General features: G+C 35.1%; 1 long non-coding RNA gene across 1 annotated transcript in view; it reads left to right on the top strand.

Annotated features, from left to right (window-relative positions):
* LOC147802059 (uncharacterized) overlaps positions 1 to 19,021 on the top strand; it is a 93,753-nt gene extending 74,732 nt beyond the window's left edge. Inside the window, exons 9-11 of the long non-coding RNA XR_015430239.1 lie at positions 5,493 to 5,562; positions 11,761 to 11,833; positions 18,572 to 19,021. This is a non-coding gene — a long non-coding RNA (uncharacterized LOC147802059). The remainder of the gene's footprint in view (positions 1 to 5,492; positions 5,563 to 11,760; positions 11,834 to 18,571) is intronic.
* Positions 19,022 to 20,909: the final 1,888 nt, after the last annotated feature.

The raw sequence follows: 20,909 nt of genomic DNA, 5'->3' as shown, positions 1-20,909 counted from the left end.
TTTCTCTTACACGGCTACAAAAAAAGCCTCATTACAACTCCCCGAATGGCAACGCTAGAAAATCGACCCATGATTGCCGCTAAAAATGTCACATGCCAAATCTAGCTGAGATGGCTCAACACATAGCGCTTTTATAAACGGAAACTGAAATAACCAGAGAGCATAAGCTAGGCAGAAGTGAGTAGTCTTTGTCAATAGATCTCTATTTTAGTATTTTGTCGAAAGCGCTTTTTTTCACGAATTTATATATTGCGAATTTATTTGACGATTTTTTATTTATATCACGAATTTATTTGTTTAACTAGAATTTATTTGTTTATGCAGGTTTTTTCATTGCAATTCACTTATTTCAGTTTTTAATAGACTTAATTATAGCCAAAGTTTTAACCTTTTTTAAAGAGATATCAGTTTTAGAAATTTTATCTTAAGATTTTATATTATAGCACATTTCTAATAGGTTTAACGAAATACATGTCATTTATTTGAATTCAAATTTATTTTAATGACTTAGTATTTACTAAAAAGATGTAATTTTTTTTAAAAAAAAAGTTGTTATATGGATTTGAATGATTGTTGTGAATTCTTAGAATTTTGTGCATTTGCAATGTACCTAAGTTAGTAGCGAGAGAAGCAAACCATATAAGATTGCGTAGCAATTTTCGGGGGTTGGCGAGCGTTAACGAGCAGGGGATGCAGCCCACAAGTAATATAAACTGCTGTTTGTAGAAAATGCAACACCATGAAAGAATCATCAGAATCAAATGAAATTTAATGCAGAAACGACTTGTACTGATACAAATAAATGATGAAATTTTCAAAACAAAAGAAACAAATTAAGCGTCCGAAATCAGTATTTGGTGCAGCCACCACGCGCTGCAATAAGTGCTGCTATACGACGTGGCATGGAGTCAAACAGATGTTGAATATCTGCTTGAGGAAGAGAATTCCATATCGCTTGTATGCGCAACCAAAGTTCGTCTTTGGAAACTGCAGGACGCGGATCACGAGTGAGACGCCGACCAACCATATCCCACACGTGCTCAATAGGCGACATATCCGGCGAATAAGCAGGCCAAGGAAGAAGTTGCATGCGTTGTGCTGAACAGAAGTCTCTAACAGTCCGCGCAACATGTGGGCGTGCATTATCCTGCTGAAAGATAGCTCCAGGGATGCCTTGAAGGAAAGGAACGACTTCGGGCTGTAGCACTTCACGGACGTATCTGTTGCTATTGAGATTACCCTCAATTCGTATCAAATTGGATCGTCCATGATACGAAATCGCACCCCAGACCATAACTCCGGGTGTTCGACCACTATGTCGTTCAATAATACACTCAGGAAGGCAGCGTTGACCGGCATAACGTCTAACACGAACACGGCCATCATGGGTCCACAAATTGAAGCGTGATTCATCTGAAAAGACAACTTGGTGCCAATCAGCTCGCCAGTCTCTGTGCTCAAGAGCCCACTGCCGACGCAGCCGTCGATGATCCGCCGTGAGGGGAATCCTGTATAATGGCACCCTTGCACGCAATCCACGGCGCAGCAGACGACGACGAATTGACGAAGCCGACAATTGTACACCTGTAGCAGTAGACCAATGTGCTGCCAGCTGCCTGGAGGAAGCTGTGCGATCATTCACCGCCATGCGGAGCAGGTGTCGATCATCGCGCTCTGACGTCACCTTCTGTCGTCCAGTGCCTGTTTTTCGAGTTGTTCGGTGCTCGTCGGTCCACTGCTTCCAAACTCGCATCACTGTGGAACTGTTCCGCTGCATACGAGCTGCTATTGCGCGATAGGAAAATCCTCCTTCTCGAAGGCCGATTATCCTCCCTCGTTCAAACTCCGTAAGTTGCTTGAATTTCTTATTCTTCCGTCGTGGAGGCATACTCAGGTCTCACTAAACGTTTGCCACTAACAAATAATCATAGACTATTTTCAACGTCCCGCTACAGCACTTTATTTATACGCTTTCAGCATCAATTCAGAGGGCGCTGCGCGCGCCACGCACGCGCGATGGCTCTGAAACTTTATTAATTCGCTTAATATCCTATAATTGACATTTGCTGCGAATTTCATTTGATTCTGATGATTCCTTCATGGTGTTGCATTTTCTACAAACAGCAGTTTATATATTTATCTAATAGATCGTCTAATTTATTCAATTGTCGAATTTATATTATATATCGTCTAATTTCACCAATTGATACACGAACGTCAACAATTGCAACAGGTTTCAGTCGCGTAAAGACAAAGAGTATCACGTAGTATACAGCTTTGTTTTATCTTGTATAGTTTTACGTAGAATCTTATAGTGCGTCTAATAATTTGCACTGTATAAAATGAAATAATCGCCTTTAACAAAGAAATTGATTGTATTTAAAAAAAAGTTTGTGCTTGGGAATTAACTGAATTCTCATCGTCTGCTATAGCTCCTGACGTCACAGCTACTGCGAAAATCAGATTTTTTTTTCAAGCCGGCGTTGTTATATTCATCCTCAGCAAAATCTCTTTTTACAGTGGATATATTAATCACAATTTCTGTAGAAGAACTAATTATTATTTTTCGATACATCAGATCCGTTAGAGAAATTGTATCTTGGAAATTATTTACACCAAAAATATTATTTACACCCGAGTATTAATGCTAAACTCCGCAGCCTTGAATTTTGAACCTAATCCAGAATACAAGGGAAGACTTGGATCAAGTATTGGGAGGATTTTGCATTTGTGGAGTACTTTTTGATGGAACTAACCCGCGTTTGCGTTACATGGAGAGAAAAACCACGAAAACCTCCCACGGTTAGCCAAGCTGCAAGGGAATATAAAATTTATATTTCTTTGATAGGATTTACATCAAGCACCATATATGGATTTATTTTCAGACTAATCGATCTTTTAGCAATCATTTTTTATTTCAATTTATAACCATCGTTGAACAGCTGACCCAACTTTGGGTTTACGTCTACCAATGTTCAACTCCGTAGCCTTGTAATTTTGAACTCATTAAAGAAGACAAAGGAGCTTCTGAATCAATTATTGGGAGAAATTTTGCCTTTGGTGATCCTTGTGATGGAACTTAAATCATTTGTGTTACATAGAGAGGAAAACCTCCTACGGTTAGCCTAACGGCAAGGGGACTTTCTTTCTTTCCAGACGCGGATAAGTACCTACGTTAGTAAAGCCCTTACCCATATAATCCGCGTCTGGCCACTATTCCAGCCAACCTCAACCAATTATTTAGAATTTCAAAAGAAAGGAGATTACAATTTTGTTTATAAATATACAGAAATATTATTTTGTTTACAAATATACAGAAATAACAATTATAGTTTAAACAAGAATTTTTTTAATATATATATGGCATACAGAAAGTGACAATAAATGAATTTTGAAAAGTAGAGAAGAAAAAGGTTAATAAAAAAAATTTTTTTTTTTAGTTCTCCATTAAAATTTTGATTCCCAGGTATTAAATAATAAAATAAAGTAATTAAAATGTTATAATAATAAATAAAAAATTGAATAGAAAAGATATGCACAATATTTACAACATACGGCAAGGGGACTCTAACCCATGATCCGTCTACTACTGAGGATATTTTACGCCAGCACTGTGGTAGGCGCAAGCCTGATGCGGAATTCGTATCGTCTAGCCATCACCGGGATTCGAACCCGGTTCACCTCATTGGAAGGCAAACGCTGTAACCTCTGAGCCATCACGGATCAAATGAAATATTGCAAATTGTTTTTTAAAAAAACTGCTCTGTGCTTTAAAAAGTAATAGTGCGAATAACTTGAGATTACATAGTCTCGGCTGATTTTTTAAGGTATTATGTTAATTTGATATAAAGTTCGTCTTAAAATGTGTTGCAAAAATATTTTATAAAATCTTTAAAGGAAACGCAAATGAACGTTGGTGGATTATTTGCTTCATCAGTCTTTTGTAGGCCATCGCGCAAAAACGGTTATAAACAAAAATAAATTTAGCTATATTCTGACCTAGAAAACACAAGACTGAACTTTACGTCAAAAGTAAGCCTCTTGTAATAAATTGTAAGCACGCACTACTAAAAGTTCTGTCCATACAGTTTTTGACCGCTTTATGAATTAGGAAAAAAATGTTTGAATTTAAACTGAAAATCAAACCTTTCTAACCATACCTAACAAAAGCGATATGGTCAAAAAAAGTTTTCACTAAGTTTCGACTAAACAACCACGTGTTTTTACTCCAAATATTAACAGTTATTAGGGAATCGTTAACCCAACAACCATTTTTGCTGTTACAAGCGCCAACAAAGTTACGACCAAAACAGTTTGTATCCAACTTCTGTTAAATGGATTAGATTTGAGAATTAATTAATTTTGATTTGAAACAACATTTGAAATCATTCTATTATACATAAACACATAGAGGAAAATTGTTATACAGCTAAATTGTCCCTCTAGTCAACCCTTAAAGAAATTACGTTTTGTAGTGTGTCTACCACTACAAAAATATAATTCCAATTCACTAGTATATAAGACATGTTACTTGATTCTATGGTGGGATAACTTTTCATAGATGAAGATTGACATTGTCGATAACTGCTCTCCCCACATTGGTGACCCGGACGTGATGTGAACACGCTTACCTTGACGGAAACTCCCACTTCGATTTGAACACGCCTACTTCGATGGATAGTTCCTGTTGAACAGTTGATTTTCCACTTGTGACTGTTGCAATATCTACCTCGCGCTGTTGCAACTCAGTCTCGATCACAACGGTCGATAACTACCATCCCCACATGTTTGTCTCCCCACTCCTAGCGAGCCTTTGATCTAATAAAGAAGAGAACACATATCGGCGTCTGGAACTCTCCCTTTCAACAAAAGAAAATCTACACAAACATGTATCTCTGTCTGGTTTTACATGCCTACCTTTTTTAACCAATCAGATACATGCAGTGTGAGGGTTGGATGAACTCAAAAACAATACTCATGTAATTGCTTTATAATTTGTTTTTAATAATCAATATATATCTTAAAATAAATAAACAAACAAGTCTTGCTAAACCACGATGAAAAATAAAGCTATCTCTTACACAGTCTGTCTATGGGAAGAATTACCCTAGCCATATGTCTAGGGCATTGGCGGTGACAATGGTTACAAGGTTTAATTATTTCAAGTAAGAGTATTGGGTCACTATTTAAGATGGGATTTAGCTGGTTTCTGCGGCAGCAGACGGCCTTAGATTTTGTTCTAAGGGGAGTTTTTTTATATAGACTGTAAAGTTTAAGTCTAGTCTAGTTTTTATGTAGACTATAAGTCTTTATATAGACTCTATAAGTTCCTCTCTTCGTTTTCCGCTAATCCGGTGATCTTTCTCACAGTGCACTTATTCGTTTTGTAAAATATAATTGTCTTAAATGTATTAATAAATTTTTATTTAATTTTGTGATTTGAAAATGCTTATCACATTTATATCTTATTGTTTTCTTTGCAATTTTTACAGAACAAGTGTGGCCTTGGTTTCCTTATAGGGAAGAGTTATGACGTTAATAATGTAATGCACCATAATTTAGGTACGGATTTCATTTTTATGTTCCATTAATTTTAAAATCTCCATGTGTTCTGACTAATCATTAAATTCTTCACTTTTTACTTCGCAATAAAGATTCCGAAACAGTTTAATTTTTATTCGAGATGCAGTAGAAATACTATTTTAGTTTTTTGAAAAACACTTAGTGCAGCTTAATGATGCTAACTGTTCCTTTTGCTGGCTTTTTTATTCTCTGTAAAATGTGAATTTCAAAACCTATTCTCTTAAACTCTCAGTAATCTGAATTCTCATTATTCAGCAATCAGACTCCTTTAAACTTGAATTTTGATGTAAACAATATTTTTTTTCTCATTAATTTAAGAACTTTTACCCAAATAGTAAACAATCATTAAAAAATTGCTTTACTTTCATGATGTTTTCTGAGAATATTTTGAATGATACCTTACAAACAGAGAAATGTTCTAGTAGTATTTTAAAAATGTTTTAAATTTCAATAAAGATTAGAAAAATTCGGTAATCTCCATTTGCCCATCAAACTTTTTGTTTGATTGACCGCTAAAAAATTCCCCACAGAAGTTGTAGCTGATTTTTTGACCAAATCAGCAAAAATTTGGATTCACAATCTGAAGGCATTAAGTTTAATCTATCATCGCTATCCCGATAAGAATTTTGTTAATTTGTCCACAAAAAATAAATAACAATAATATTCTTCAAAACAAGTTTCAGCTAATTTTCGACGAATTTTTTTCTAACTAATTCGACGAATAAGTTTAAATTTCGCCTCTAAATTTAAACCCAGTTTCGGACATTGTTAACCTAAGTAAAATAATTGTTTGCCCACTTGTCAAATTATGTTTAGGATTAAATAAGTTTTAACGATGTATTTACTTAGAAGATAATTTGCTTCCAAACAGTGGCCCATTGCATAAAATTATTAGTGCATTTTAATAACATGACAAAATGGAAAAACAAGAACAAACTATAATCCTTTTTGTCCTTGAAGCAATAAATTTGAACTTTGTCTTGAAATGTTAGCCCATAGTAGCAAACCATTATCCAACCAGAAATTTCCTGTGACTTAAAAATATTTGTCCAGTGTAAACATTCGTTACGAGGTTTACAATAAAAATGGCCTTTTCTGAAGAAGACCAAGCTGGCCAATTTTTAAAAAGAAGCTAGAGTAGGAAATATTCATTCCATCTAAACTTTTCTTTACCAAACCTCCCATATAAATACATGGTTACGTCGGAATAAACCCCTTAACAATCTTACTATGTTAAAAAACGGTCATAAAAGCGCCTATTTCTTATTCAATATAATTATATACATAGAAAAGGTGTAAGTACAATATTTATGCATGCATTTTTGATTTTCGAGATTTTTCTTAGCTTGAAATTTAAAACTCCATGCAACTCTGACTCCATATTGTACTCAATATTAAACAGTATTTTATCACAGAGCACAAACCACGTGTATTCACAAAGAGCATAAGTAGCTGGGCTAAGTGTACGAAATATATATCGCAAATACATATATTTGGATGGTGCTGACATCTTGTTTAAAATAAACTCTTGTTACATTAAAAATAATCTGGTGCAGCCATCTTCTATATAAGAAAAGAATTTAAAAAATTTGGGGCACAAGAGACGGATATGTTTAAACCATTTCGGTGCATTACTTTTGAACACTCTCTATCCCGAAAATATCACGGGCACGAGAAATGTGAGACGAAAGCTTATACCTTGATTTTGACGGGATTCAGCTGGAAGGGGCTAAGTTAATCTTTGACCTAGAAACCACAATTTTGAATTTTACCTCTAAACGTCATTTCAATTTATAGTATACATTAAAAGCACCTTTTTTCCCATTAATAAATACCATTTGCCTGACTGTTAAAATGTTTTACATCCAAAATCAGTTTTAGTTAATTTTTGACCTGGAAATCACGAATGTATTATGTATCAAAGCGGTAAGCCCATTACAGGATATCGTTAACCCATCAAACCATTTTTCCAACCATTAAAATATGTCCAAAGCCAGTTATCTAGTTTTTGATTAAATTACTTCAAACTGGAATTTTAACTCGAAAGTTAATACATTTTTTAACATCGTTACTACCCTCAAAAAAGTAGTAAAAATGAAATTTCAATTAATATATAATCTAAAAACCAAAAGTTTAAATTTTGCTTCGAAATGTTAATCCATTGATCAAAATAACTAGCTCACCAAATATTTCGGTGGCCCATTAGGCAAAAAAAAAAAAAAAATTGGTCATTTCTTCGATCGTCGGTGATGAATCTGAAGTTTCCATCAGTTAGTCTTTTAGGATGTCCATTAATCCGTGATAAACGATATTGGGTTTTTAAAAGAGAGTTTTCAGAAAGTTTATAAGTTCCAAAATATTTTTAAAAAAAAACCCTTTTAAATTTTAATGTTAGATTGACTTTTTACTTTGTTGCTTTCGCGTGTCATTCGTGGCACCTGTTGGTCACTTTTGCGTTGACCCATCTGTAATTATCGCTTCTTTAAATAGGTAAAAAAAATATTTTTTTCAAAACCAAGCTATATAAGTCACTTCTGACAACAAATCCCATAAGTTTGAAATTTGCCTCCAAAAAGGCAACGTTAGTTCATGTTAAACTATCAAAAATTTAATTAGGCAAATGTTAAATGTCATGGCTAAAAAAATTTTACGGCTAAAAAGAATTTAGCAGAACTTTTGTCCTTGGCGCCACAAGTTTGGGTTATGCCTTAAAACGTTAGCCCGTTGTATAAATTGCTTTTTTTTTAAAAGTAAAATTTTTCCACCAAAATAAAAATTACAGCCAAAGCAGCTTTTAATTAATTTTTTAAGAACTCTAACACTTTGAAATGAAACTCAAAATTTCCAAACGAAGTGTTAACGCCGTGAGGACAAGCTTTCATAATCCCAATGTCAAAAATGTTTCGTCAGCGAACCTGCTTACATCTTAACATCTTTTCGCTGGTCACAGCTAATTTTTCGACCAAATTTAAACATATTATTTAGAACTGTTAGCTTATTTAGCCTCTCATGTTTAGCCGCTAAAAAATTTCTCTCAGCCAACGCCTCCCCCCCCCCTAAAGAAAAGCAACGGCAAAAAATGGTTTTCAGCAGCAACAACAAAAAAAAAAATAAAGTTTGAATTTTGTCTCAAAACGTCAACCTGTTATAAAAATCGTGAGAAATCAATCACCAAAACTTTTCTAATCCAAAATATGTTTTAGCTTATTAGTGATTATAAACTTAAACTTTTAATATTGCCTTTAAAGTTTGGTAAATACGAGGGTTGCTATTCATATTTCTGGCCTAATAATGAAAAAACAAATATGTAGGATCGAAATTGGTTTTATTGTTTTTCAAAATATTCTCCATGATGATCAATACACTTTTGCATGTGTTTGAACCAATTTTCAAAGCACTTTTTCCAGTCCGATTGAGGTAACTCCAAAACATGCGTTTTGAATGCATCAACCGCTTCTTCGGGTATCGGAAATCGTTGTCCACGTAATTTATTTTTGATGTGTGGGAATAAGAAGAAGCCATTGGGGGCCAAATCAGGGCTGTACGGCGGATGACCCATCAGTTCGATCTTTCGCTCCGTCAGAAATGCCTTTGTTTGAGTCGATGTGTGAGAGCTCGCATTGTCATGATGAAGAATGATTTGCCTGTTCTGCTTTTTTCGAATTTCTCCGATGACTTCTGGCAAACAAATGGTCGTGTACCATTCAGAATTGACCGTCCTGCGTTGCTCTAACGCCACTGTTGCCACATGACCGTTAATGCCGAAGAAACAGGCAATCATTTGTTTCGATGTGCTTCTTCCTCAAACAACTTTTGTTAGTTTTGCCTCGTCTTGGAAGACCCATACAGTTGATTGCTGTTTTGTTTCCGGCTCATATGCATAGATCCATGATTCGTCACCTGTATAGATGTTATACACAGCCTTTGATGTACCTTGAACGTATTTTTCCAACATTCCCTTGCACCAATCGACACGAGCCTTTTTTTGAGCGTTTGTCAGATTATGCGGGATCCAACGCGAACAAATTTTTTTACTCCCAAATGTTCATGCAGTATTTTATTGATGCTAGTCATACTAATGTCCAAAGACGCCTCTATCTCACGGTATGTCACATGACGATCTTGCTTTATCAGTTCACGCACAGCATCGATCTTTTCTGGCACAACAATGGATTTTGGACGACCTGCACGGGATTCGTCCTGGATCAGACATCGACCACGATTAAATTCGTTATACCAATTTTTTACAATGCTGTAGGATGGCGCTTTATCGCTGAATAAAGAATTAAGTTCATCGAAGCACTCTTGTCTTGACAATCCACGTCGAAAGTTATGAAAAATAATGGCACGAAAATGTTCGATTCAATTCCATTTTTTGAAAGAGAAAAACTTTTCAATTTACTGTCAACAACACAAATGAAGCTATAATGGTAAATCGTCTGCTGAATTTATGTTTAAAAATATCAAACTTTCGATTAAAATAGTCTGCAGTCGCCTAGCAACACTTATTGTTGCCAAGGCCAGAAATTTAAATAGCAACCCTCGTATTAAGACCTTATAAGCCCATGGTAGATAACCTATTGAAAAACAATTTCCAAAGCAGCATTTTGCACATATTTGATAAATCTAGGCATTTATTTCTAAATTTAAAATATTAAAACATATTGTACACCCAATTAAGGAAATCGTTAGCACACTTAAACTTTACAACGAAACAAGTTAACTGAAATTTTACTGAAAAACGAAAATTATCAATTACGACATTGTTTATCCATGCTCGGAAATCGTTACCGTATCTGAAAAAAAAATTAAAACAAACATTAGCTGTTTTTTAACCCATAAACAAGCTCGAATTTGACCTCCAAACCTAAACCAATAAAAAAAAATTTAGCCTGAGGTAAAGCACCCACCAAGAGTAGGTTACAACCAAAACAAGTAAAAAAAACCCGTCTAAATTTCGTCTCCCCCCCTGTCAAAAAAATCGTTAACTATCCCACTCAAAAAAAAAACTATGGCCAAATAGTCTTAGCTTAATTTTTTGCCTACAAAACACGATTAGAATTTTCTTCTAAACAATAGCCCTTTGTTTTTAAATAGTTACTCCATACCGCTAAAACAATATGGAAATAGTTTATTTTTAACCAAGAATTTTCCCTACAAACCACTGTGGGCCAGAAGACCATGATCTTTGGCCAAAAGTCAAAATTAAATTTTCAACTAAAATATGTGTAAGCAGTTTTAATATAGCCCAAATTAAGTATTCATAATCATTCCAAACATTAGAATTTACTTTTTGGACCGACGAGAGTACAATGCAGTGAACAATATGTTAAAAAAACATTTTTTTAATGTAACTTTTAAATTTATATTTCAGAAATATGCATAGGAATTTCACCTTACTGTTGCATTTTTATCAGAGTAATTAGTCTGAAATTATAGAACAATTTTTCAATTTGTACGATTAGCTAATACTCTTGATAAACTTATAGTTTATATCTTATTATTTGACATTTTACAATGTTTGAATCACTTTCGAAACTTATCTCTAAAAAGTTCCACGAGGTAATTAGCTAGACTTTTTTTGTTGTCTTCTTTGATGTTTCTTCTTTCGAAAAAACCTGCCCATTTTGCCCATATTGCAAAGGTGGTCTAAATATACCGAAAAAAAAAATTATGTTTTTTTTTCATGTTTCCGCGTTGTTTTTTAATTACTTAGGAATTATAATTTGCTTTTCATTTTTAATATAAAATTACGAAGATTATTATATTTTCATTGCTATATTTAATTATTTAAACGTACTGTATTATTTATTTTTTTTTGCTCGCCATATTTCAGCCGCCATTTTGCTTTATTTTTTTAGTAATTTTAGTGCATTTCAAATTTTGAAAAAAATTTCATCGAATTACTAAATTTGGCCACGAAACCTAGGATGCTGGCCCACTGTGCAAACGTTAAATTTTTATAGGAAATCGTTGACCCACCTAATTTTTTGTTAGCCTGTCAGACAAAAATCGAAAAGTCTAATCAATATTTATTGAGAACTTTTTAAGTTACTCTCCTTCTCCCTGTTTTAGGGAATTTTGTAACTTGTGCTCCTGTAAATACTTATTACAATTCTAGATTTGATCTATTTGATTTCGAGTTATTTATTTATTTATTTTTTTTTGCAATTTCAGGTAGTTGATGTTGCCTTTATTTAAGAGGAAAGAGAAAGCCTTAGATATGCGACTATTTGACAATCTGTTCCAGGTGAGGAGATAGTAGCTATTATTTTAACAATAAATTGCTCGAAAAGTCAGAAAAAGACGAATTTATGAAAAGATAAATTTAAAATGTTTTTTTATTCCTGCTATGCTAATAAGTTGCTCCATATCTAACTATATAACTCGTATGCAAATATAAGATTTCGAAAAAAATCATAGGCAAATGGTCGAAAAGCGATGAATAAATTCATAAAAAATGCGTAGTGACAGATTTTAATTTGTATTAAAACCTTCCTTAGCAATATCAAAAAGTGATAATTCAACTTCCTATTCGCATGTAATATTAGATATCTAATAACATGATATATCAGAATTTTATTATAATAAAAAAATCAAAATAAAAAATAATATTTTCAAAAACCACGTTTTTGTAGTGGAAAATAATAATTAAAAAATAAAAATTTGAAAAACGAAAAACGTGGGGTGCATGAAATACATAACAGTAATGTTATATTAGTGTGTGTATGTGTACCCATGAGAATATGTGTATGTAAATCTGTAATTGTATCTGAATGTGTATGTGGAATATGTTTGTGTATATGCGTGTATGTGGCTGTGTATGTGGCTGTGCATGTGTATGAGTAAGAAAATTTGTATATGTACAGTTATGTATTTCATGCACCCGACGTTTTTCGTTTTTCAAATTTTTATTTTTTAATTATTATTCTCCACTACAAAAACGTGGTTTTTAAAAATATTTTTTATTTTGATTTTTTTTAATCACTTCCAAAGTCTCTTTTCACTCACTGTACACAAAACTTTTCAACTGACATGTGACACTCATTTGAAATAATCGAATCGACAACAAAAGACAATCACGAAAATATTAATTTTTCTTTAATTTTATTTTACTTTGTATGCCTTTTTTCTATTCATTTTCATGCATTGTCATCCAAATTTGAAGTCTGTAGCTAGTCGGGAAGTTAGTTTAAAATCTATTACAAAATTTCATCCGAACAGACATGCACGAAGGCAAGTTAATGTAAACGTGGTAAAAACTATAGAAAATTGACTAAAAATAATCAGTAAACGACGTCGAATTATTATTGAGTGCCTCAAATTAAATATGTCAGAATGATAATTCGAAGTTCAAGCGTCGCAATCTCATATAAAATATTATTGGAATTTCAAAATCCGTGAGGAAATGATCAGTAAACGACATGGGTTAGTCGCTATTCAGCGTGTTAGATCAAAAATTTCTAGACAAAAGGTCTCGGCATGGATCAATTTAGTTCTCAGACATAAAGAACATAAACTGCGCAGTGGATGAAAAGTAGGAACGATGTCACTACGTTCGGGTTACTAACAAGGGAGACTAGGGAGGTGTGACTCGACAATTTTGTAATAAACTAGTGGGATGTATGCCTTGGTCTGGACAGACATATCGACCTTCATATGTTCGATGGAAGTACAGGTCAACGATGCATGGACGCTATCCTTGCCCCCCCCCCCCATATGAGACTTTTCCGCACAGTATATGAACCAAATTTCAACTTTATCTACGATAACGATCCTACACATAGGGCTCAGTTCGGAGCGAATACCTCTAACCGGATGACATACCACGATTGACGTGGCCTGCGATGTCCCCCGATCTGGATCCCATCGAACACATATGCGACGCAAATCAAAGTTCAATTGCTATGAGCTCAAGGCTGCCTTGGTGCATGAGTGGGTGTGGTTGCCACAGTGATTAATAAGGACCCAGGTAAGAAGTATGCAAAACCGATGAGAGAGTGGTGTAACTGTTAAAGGTGATCATGCACGCTATTAGACATGTATTTCTCTAACAGGGTGTCGGTCTGCTTCTTTTCTGTACAAATGACCAGTTTCGTTATTTAGGGTGCAGATTTTGCTCATTTTTTCTCGTCTATTGATCTAATGTCGAATGATATTTTGGCCAGGTTTGGTTTCATTCCACTTTTCAGTTTTTTTTTATTGTTAAAAGAAACTAGGACACTATGTCTCATCAAGTCACCAGTTTATATCACAAAAATTAAAGTTCGAACAAAATGGGTCTAATACTTTCTGACAAATAGAATTCCAAGTAAGATTTTTTTCTTAAAATTCTATCTAGAGAAGAAGGCTAGCTTCCATAGACATAATCTAAATCACTTTCCCAAGGGTTGGGTGACGGGATCTGTGTATAAAGGAAAAGACAACATTTAGGGGCACAGGCGATGAAGATCTTCTTAAAACTGGTTTGCGCTCACCTCTCCCATCCGCAGCTGAGATCGGGATCAGGAGGAATGTTTTCGATTCACTTAAAAAATTCCCAAGATACAACGAAATACGCAAAAAGTTAAATTAACATAAAGGAATCCAAACTTTCGATTGCAAAGAATCCAAATTCGACGAAAAAAAATGTACGTTTTTGTGACTGATTTCGTAACTTAAATGGTTCTCTCGTAACTTAAAATATTGTCTAAACTAATTCTTCGAGGGATAATAATGAATCTAAAGGTGAAAGAAGCTAAACGTTTTTGAAATGTTCATCAGTCGGCTATGAACGATACGTGTTTTTAATACCGTTGATTAGCAATAGTCAAGCAACAAATATTCATAAACAAAAATTATGTAGGAAAAATTCATTACAAACGTTAAATAAAATTTTCTCCTTTCTTGACATTATTCAACGCTGTGCTGGAAAACAAGTATAAAGTCGAGCTGAATGTCACCGAAACACCGCTGTTATAGCTGAATATACAAATTTATTTTCTGCTCGCAAATATAGCGTCTAATTGCTTAACATGACAAGTTTATTCCATATGGATGGTTAACTGGATATAAACAATGAAAAGCTTCTTAAAACTTCCGGTGTATCCCTCCGCTTATGTTACGCTTACGAGGCGACGTGTGAGCAGGCTTAATATTCTAGGAAGCTTTATTGTTTCGATTTGTGTTTAAATTTACGCGTAAATTTTACCTCTCATAAGAGTTTTCTTTAATTTATAAATTCAAACAGGTCTTGAGCCAAAAATAAATTTTTAAAAATATGGTAGCATAAATAAAGGGCAAGGTTACTTTTATTTTATTTTATAACCGTCGCTGAGCAGCCGACCCAATTTTCCGGTTTTCGACTACTAATGTTCAACTCCGTAGCCTTGTAATTTTGAACCCAATCCAGAAGACAAGGGAACTTTCAAGTATTTAGGGAAATTTGCCTTCGTGGAGGACTTTTTGATGAAACTAACTAGCATTTGTTTTACATCACGAGAACCTCCTTTCTATTAATTTTGTATTATATTTATTATATCATGAGAACCTCCCACGGTTAGCCTGGTGGCAAAGTGACTCAAACCCATTATCGGTCTACCACTGAGGATATTTCACGTCAGTTCTGTGGTCGGTGCAAGCCGGATGCGGATTCGTATCGACCAGCCGTCGCTGGGGTTCGAACCCGGTTCACCTCATTGAAAGGCGAACGCTCTATCCCCAGAGCCATCACGGCTGTAAGTGTGAGGTTAGCCGTGCTGTGAATGTTATCCCTTATTTGGCTATATTTGTGTAAAATAGCACCGTTTGTTATTTTTTAGATAGTATTATAGCAGGCTTGAGTAGTTTCCCAAATTTGTCATTTGTTTCATTGACACTTAAGTTGAAAGAACGCGTTATACTTGAAAACACTACAAGTATGATAATAAGGGATGGTGCTTTTTTTTCAAGCTTGGACTTAAAAGGCGGAAGTTGTAAACCGGAAGTCTTACGATGAATTTTAACCCCCTAGCGCCCATCGCTCTTGCGAAATTGGCATAGTCATTGAAAAACAATTTGGAAAAAAGTTTTAGGTTTTAAAGGAATGAGTGAATCTCAAAAAATCAGAATATTATGCGGCTACAGTAAATAGCTATCTCAGGAATCCTGAAAGCTGTGGCAGTAAATAGTGTATTGAAGGGGGTTAAAATCAGCAAAGCAAGAAATTTGAATCTAGAAGCTTGCTAGTCTCGGTCGTCTGCACAAATTAAATGCAAATACCATGCAGAAGCCGCTCGGTTTAAGTAATAATCCAAACATTTAATTTAAAAATATCAAGGAAAACTCAGATTGCTAAATGACACGAAAATGCTCGTTTAGCATATTGCAAAGAAATACCTTTTGGAGTGAAGTGGTCATTTCTGATGAAAAAAAAAGTTTAGATATATCAGATGGCTGTCAATATTTTTGGCTAATGCGGTACTCTATACTCAACTTACTCTTACTTACTCTTACTTACTCGAGTAATGTGTAATGCAATTCACTTCATTCTGTTATATTGTTCTTATTATGTCATAACCTATGACTCCGCGTAGAAAGAACAGAATTTACGGTTGGCGTAGAATAGGTCTGTTAATAAACATCCAAAATACACAAAGCATGGTATAACTGCCTTTTCCACTTGACACTCAGGAATTTATATACAGTGTAATCAGGAGACAGAAATGACGTAAGAATGAGAATATTCTAAAGCATTCCATAAGTAATAACTAATAAATAATAACATGGAGAAACGAACTCGGGACCTCCGTGTTTCCAGGGTAGTGTTTTTAGACACATTCCGTGACAGTATTATAAAAAAATTATATAAGTCCTTTAGTCTTAAGTAGTATTACTTTCTGAGACTTTATACTTATTTTCCATCACTGTATCACGCAGAGGAATTCCTCTGCGTGATATTTGTCTCGCGTATTGTCCTTCGATGCGTTAATCCTTCAAGATTGAGTCCCGCAGTGAGCTGATCGTGAAGACACGGTTCCCAGTAGAACACCGAAGTCAGGCGTCACTGGCTAATGTCAGTGTGCGGGTGGGTGACCACTTGGATCAGTCTTCGTAGGGACAGAGGGTGTGCGGTATGGGTCCTCGTTAAACTGTTCTACCGTAAAGTGCTCGACTTCGTGTGCAGATCGTCGGGCTACCGATGCAAGGGTGCCATCTCCTCTGCAGAGGATCAAAATTGTGATGGCATGTCTTCGGATCATCCTCAGGGATGTTTCTCAGACAGTCGGCAATAGCCCATTGTACAGCTCTAGTGCGATGTAAAGGAACTACAACTACAAATCTACCGTAAAATGATCCACTTCGCGCGCAGGTCGTCGGGGGATCAAATCGGTGGAGCCATCCCCTATGCAGAGGATCAAAATTACGATGACATGTCTTAATCCTCAGGGATGTTTCTCAAACCGTCGCCAATAGCCCATTGTGCGGCTCTACTTCGACTTAAGTAAAGTGCCTACCTATTTATTTATTTTTGGTCTATACGGGAATGAGATCGCTGACTCGCTGGCAAAACTTGGCACAAATGAACCTCTGCCGGAAAGTTTGGCACTCACATCCTCGGAAATTCACTCCATTAGAAAGAAAGGTGTCCAGCTAGTCTGGAAGACTCCCCCGGTGCATATCTGGTACTCTGGGGATTAGATGGATTGTGTTTTGACCTTCAGAGGTAATAGAGGCGATCAGACCGCGCTCACTAGATTCATCAGTGGTCACATAAAGTGCATGAGGTATGAACAGCAGCGAAAGGTCTATCCCACCTGAAACAAATGTTTTTCCAGTGCAGCCAGCCCGGCCCACCTCCTTAGCTGTGTGGATTTTGAAAAGGAGGATTTTCTGCCCGACCCGGTCTTGTTTTTGATTTCTTGGGGGTGAATGGACTCATGGACCAGTGGGGATGAGAAATAGCAACAACACCTACCTATTTAGCAATTTTTTTTATAACATAATAAAATTTTATAGGGATTGACTTATTTTTGGGAGAGTTGTTGCTGTTTTTGTAATTTTTAATTAATTTATGATAGCCAGTATTATTGTGGAATAATATAATTATGAAGAAAGATACTTTTGAAGAAATTTTACTCAGCGTTAATTCTTTCACTTACGTTATCACGAGGGAGGGGCGTTAATTCTTTCACCTTTCACTAACGTTACTGGTAACAGTGCAGGAATTGTTAATATATATCATGTTATTAGAGAAATATGAGTATTTGAAAATGCACCACTTTACTGGATTCTGTTATGGTGTTGTAGCTTTTTTTTCCCATAAAAATCCTATGTTAGAAAAGTTTTCAAGATTTAACTACCATATGAATAAACAAAAGTTTAAATTATCTTGGTACCAAGGACTTTTTTTTTCATGTTCTGGTATTTATGAAATAAATGAATAAATAAGAAAGAAGTTATAACTCAAACCAAATTTAGAGAATTTATAACCAAAAAAAAACAGATATTTGAATTCCGTCTCCATTTATTAAATCGTTCTGGGAAATCATTCACCCATCAAAAAATTGTGTTAGCTACCCCGCTTAAAAAATTCGTGGTTTGGAGAAATTTTAGCTAATTTCTGAGCTACAAACCAAAATCCTTAATTTTTTCACAAGCATTAATCCATATTACGACACCATTAGCCTAATGAGCAACGTTGAATTTTTTTCTAATCACAACAAGTTTGAATTTTACTTTAAAATGTATGTTTTCTTCTCAACCAAAAGCTTTTAACTTCAACAGCAAATAAAAAGTAATGGATGAAACAAGCTATAAATAATTTTTGACTATAAATGCACAAGTTTTAAATTAGCCTTCAAATGGTATAGAAAATCGTTGGAACAGCATAGTCGGTTTTTTGCTTATTTTCAAACATTAGAGTGAGTAATTTGGAAAAAAGTCATAACTTTTTTTGATAATAGTTTTGATTTAAATAGCTGTAGTAATATTTTAAGAAAAGTTATTCAAAATATACTTTTTGTTACAGGGTCTGTCACAAAGGGAGTTAAATCTGTGGAGAAGTTTGATACGTTGCCAACACAAATTAAAATTTAATAAGAAGTGATCGGAAGAAATTGTAGTATCTAATGCGAAATTGATGGATTTGAGGTGAAAGTTGACATCTTCGATAACATCTTCCTCAACATGGGTGACCCACACGTGATATGATCAAGCCTACTTCGATGAACGGTCCGCATTGAAAAGTTGACTTGCTATTTGCGACTGCGTCATCGTCCTCCTCACGCTGTTGCTTATTGGTCTCATGTACACACAACGGGATTCTACAGACACTCGACTGCTTACAGCAATACAGAAGTGACCACTCGCAACCAAAAACTTAATACAGCTCTCACGACAAACGCACTAAGCTTGGTGAACTTAATACCGCTCTCCCCATAAGTACTAAAAATTCTGTGAACTTAAACACAGCTTTCCCGGTCTTTCGCAAATACTGCAACTAGTTGTATGTGTTCATCGAATTCTATCCCTGAAATAATTCTGGTGGGGGACTATTCTGGCCTAACTGCCACTACAATTATTCAATATCAATTCACTAGTATATAAGACGTGTTAACTCGATTCTATCTAGGGTACCTTTTGATAGATTAAGTTGCCATCGTCGATAACATTTCCCTCCGCAGATTAATGCATGATATCACTAATTTTTACCTATGCAATCAGAAAATAACTTAGTGTTTCCTGATTTTTATTCACGTACATCCCTGGTAAAGGAATGCCTAAGTCAGGTCCAGGACATCGCATCGCTCTAACAGCTCCACTAGTGCACAGCAGCCTGACCGAGGCACCCATACAATTCGTGATATTGGCAGAAGAAGCAAGACAGGCTGAAGAACAAAGTGAAAGGGCTTTTCCCCTGTTGACAAAATTCAAACATTTAATGTGGCATCATAACCTGGCAGTTCGGGAAAGTGATCATATTGGTTTCATGTTCGCTAAAATTTAGTTTGTATGGCTCGGCCCAGGCTGAAAGTTCATTGAGAATGAGCGTCATCAATTGATCAAAGTGATATAAAATCGTGCTTAATTAAAAGATCCTTCCGCGATGAATAAAACTCTGAGAAGCGATGAATAAAACTCTGAGCATTAAAATCACTCGAAGTAAAGTTGATGGATAAAAGGTGATGAAAAACTGTGTTTACCATGTCCAACCAGAGTATTGGCTCAAGCGACGAACCTTGCGGCATTCCCCATATTAAAATTCTTATAGGTGATGCAATAATTTTTGTTTCCATAGCGTCTCTCAGTCTTCCACAAAGTTAAAAACAACAAAGGCAAATTGTGTGGAGGTTCAATCTTATTCAGTTCGTTTCTAAGAGTTGCCCAGTCAGAGCGTAGTTAAGGACATTCTTAATATCCACCCCAATTGTGTGCTTATTTTCCTGTTCAGCTGCTGTAACGAAAGTCTACTAAAACATCCGTCCTCTACCGAATCAATTAATTTGAAGATACTAGATAATAGACTAGTCTCTTGGTAATCATCTAGAATCTTGCCCCAGACCAAGACAAGGGAGATGAGCCTATAGGATTCAGGCAATCTTAGATATCTCTTTAGTTTACCAATAAGGGCGACCATGTTATATAATTTTCCATTATTTTTGGAAAAGTTTCCGTTTTCAGACATTTATTGAAGAACTCCAGTAGCCAATGACGATTGATACAGAAGATATCTCCGAAAATTTCCGCCCTGCGCCTGATTTTAGAGTTAATCCATTGTGAATGGAGGACCATTATTTGCCAAGTTACCTCACTGGTGCATGTTCAAAATCAACCTCCGGAAAATGATGTGACGTAATATTTTCAACAGTGCCCACTAAACCTATTAGTAGTTGAATCATCCTGCTTAGTTTGGACTTGGTATCAAGCACTCGCATTTGGTAATAGAGAAGATTAGTCGATTGTAAACCATGTTTAAAGACATCTTCTGAACCATACTTTTAGGAAATTTTCTTTTACTGTCTTATACTCTATATGTTTGTAATACGATGCACACAAAAAATAAGCTGCTTCAATGTATAATAGTAATCTTATTATTGACAAAAGGCTCAACGGTAAATCAACATGCCTCTTTAGGTTAAGTCTCCTGATTACTATAACAGATCTTATACTTTATTACTATGAATATGCTAAGCCACTGATGTAATTAAAAAATTATTTTGTGTGTGTTTCATTTTTACAACAGAAGAAAAACATTTTAGCTGAATAGGGAAGTAATTGGGTTCTTTTTAGACATATTTATTGAAGTTAGACTCTACTGTAAAATTTAATTCATAAAAAATTGGTAAAGGGGACAGCTTATTGTGGAA

This window comes from Parasteatoda tepidariorum, chromosome 11 (assembly GCF_982258835.1).
Source record: "Parasteatoda tepidariorum strain Cologne lab strain chromosome 11, Ptep-v5.0, whole genome shotgun sequence".
NCBI classification, from domain to species: domain Eukaryota; kingdom Metazoa; phylum Arthropoda; class Arachnida; order Araneae; family Theridiidae; genus Parasteatoda; species Parasteatoda tepidariorum.
This window is presented reverse-complemented; position numbering and strand designations above follow the sequence as displayed.